Consider the following 2,245-nt stretch of genomic DNA (forward strand, 5'->3'; position numbering starts at 1 on the left):
TTTAGTATCGCTTCCGAGAGATCCAAAGTGTCGTTACTAATGTACAGTCGAGGGCGCATCTTCAGATCTCTGATCGTTCCCGAGTGCACCAAGTGCTATTAGTAATTACTCATTAGATCTCGTTCATAGTGATGAAATACTCAATACTCTACTGCACGCAACTTAACCACAAAGGCCTCTGTGGTCGATTTGGTGAGACGTTCGCACGGTAAGCCAAAGATCCTGGGTTCGAGTCCCGGTAATAACTTCATTCAGTAAATTTCTTTAATTAATAGTGTGCATATAACCCGGCCTACTTAGACTATCCATAAACGTACTGGTGTATTTCCGAAGACAGTTTTAATAGGCATACCTCTACCTTCACAGCCATAACAAAATCAATGGCCGTTGAATAGCTGGTGTAATTTTTCATTAGTTTGCACGCTAACAATCCACTCTGCAATTTATATGTAGTCTGGTCGCCACTAAAATAGAATTGTGAAGATATATACTTTGTAGCATCAGTCCAAACTACATGTATATTGTACATGAACTCAACTTCATTGAGATCCTAGTACTGTAGTCTTATCATCTCTCAGCAACTCTTACATAACTTATTCGGTCACTTACAGTCTTACTCACTCTTAATGTTCATTTTCCTGTCTCTCGCTCCCTCTCTCTCATAAGAAATTTCATTAAAAAATACAAGGTAAAGGAAAGCTTGGTGCCGGGACCAAACGTATGTACAAACATATCTCGATATCATATTGAGATATGGCGGTGCAATAATTGAAAAATCAACAATTAACTGTAAAATATCATAAAGTACGGTAAGTTTCTGACTACATGTACGATTCATTAAAGTATTGCATTGAGTTTTGGCACAATATAACCTCATATATTTGTCACGTTTGATCGTTTTCCATCCTTGTGACGAGTATGAAAAAGAAAATAAAAACTAATTGCAGAAGTTATTACCTTTGTAACTGAAAGTAATCATTTTTGTTGTTAGAGCTGCTTGACTCAAATACAGATCGTTCAAAATACGACACTAACAAATTCACAGAACCTGCATATTATGAAAGAAGGCCATTGGATTTAGTATGTCTTCGGAGAATAATAGTTGGATAAAAATAGATGATGGTGATGATGATAATGATGATAATGATGATGATGATGATGATGATGATGATGATGATGATGATGATGATGATGATGATGATGATGGTGATGATGATGATGGAGGTGGTGACAAAATACCACGACGATAATGATGATAATATAATGATAATAACGATGATTATTCTATTATGACCATGACGATGACTCGATGACAATGCTTGCAATAGTAACGTACCACTGCATCAGGATAAAAAGAGGCTTCGGTTGACAAAGTCCCGAATGGCCAAAATGTCGATTGGGTAAGGACCAGGTGGCTAAGGGCCGGATGGACAACGAATGGCCATTGGCAGGATGGCAACACATGTTGTATGAGCAATGAAGCACAGTCGTAACATATGGATAGAAAACAATCTACCCGAACATCTTTGACATTTTAATTACTTGCTACGTGATTAAGTCATTTTAGTAAACATTAGAAAATATAGGCCTATTCAGTGTTCGTACCTTCGTCGCTAAGTCCATTCGACTTCAATTGAACGGATGCTTCGCCTTCGAAGGAATTTGAGTCCGTACTTTTACTGGTTAGCTTGCCGCTTTCCTTATAGAAATGAAACCAAGGGTCGCTCCTGGATTTTAGTGGATGCATATTCAGGGCTATTAAGGCCAAAATAAACACGAAGTAGGTGAAATTATTTGTGAATTAAAAATAAAAAAGATAATTAATATGATTAAAATGATAATAATAATCATAACAGCATACCAATATTTATTGATGCATATGTGAAGGTGTCATTATTTGATAGTTCCGGTATTCTGTCGAAGAAAATTCGCTCAACATTGGCAACAACGTCAAGTTGTGTTTCCAAGGTCTGAAAAATACGAGAAATGAATTTAAGACCTTGAAGAAAGTTGATTAATTATTGCAAGCAAAGACTTAGTAGGCCTACAGTTAAAAGTCATTGATTTTATATCTATATATACAGTGTGTATAGGTGTATATATATATATATATATATTCAATAAGAAATAATTTTCTGGGGCATACCGGTTTCTGGTTCGGTTGAATAAGGGCTTCGGAAATTTTAACAGCACCCTATGAAACAAAAATAAAAATTGCATATTAAAACACACACATATATAATAC

General features: G+C 35.8%; 1 long non-coding RNA gene across 1 annotated transcript; it reads right to left on the reverse strand.

The window, feature by feature from the left end:
- Window positions 1-347: 347 nt before the first annotated feature.
- On the reverse strand, window positions 348-2,218 carry LOC117116208. The gene is made up of 5 exons (XR_004446705.1): window positions 2,147-2,218; window positions 1,862-1,970; window positions 1,606-1,755; window positions 958-1,048; window positions 348-464 (listed from the first exon to the last, which is right to left on the reverse strand). It is a non-coding gene; the product is annotated as an uncharacterized LOC117116208 (long non-coding RNA).
- Window positions 2,219-2,245: the final 27 nt, after the last annotated feature.

The sequence above is a fragment of the Anneissia japonica genome, unplaced genomic scaffold (assembly GCF_011630105.1).
Source record: "Anneissia japonica isolate Jap-2015-1 unplaced genomic scaffold, ASM1163010v1 scaffold26812_len2245_cov178, whole genome shotgun sequence".
In the NCBI taxonomy this organism is placed as follows: domain Eukaryota; kingdom Metazoa; phylum Echinodermata; class Crinoidea; order Comatulida; family Comatulidae; genus Anneissia; species Anneissia japonica.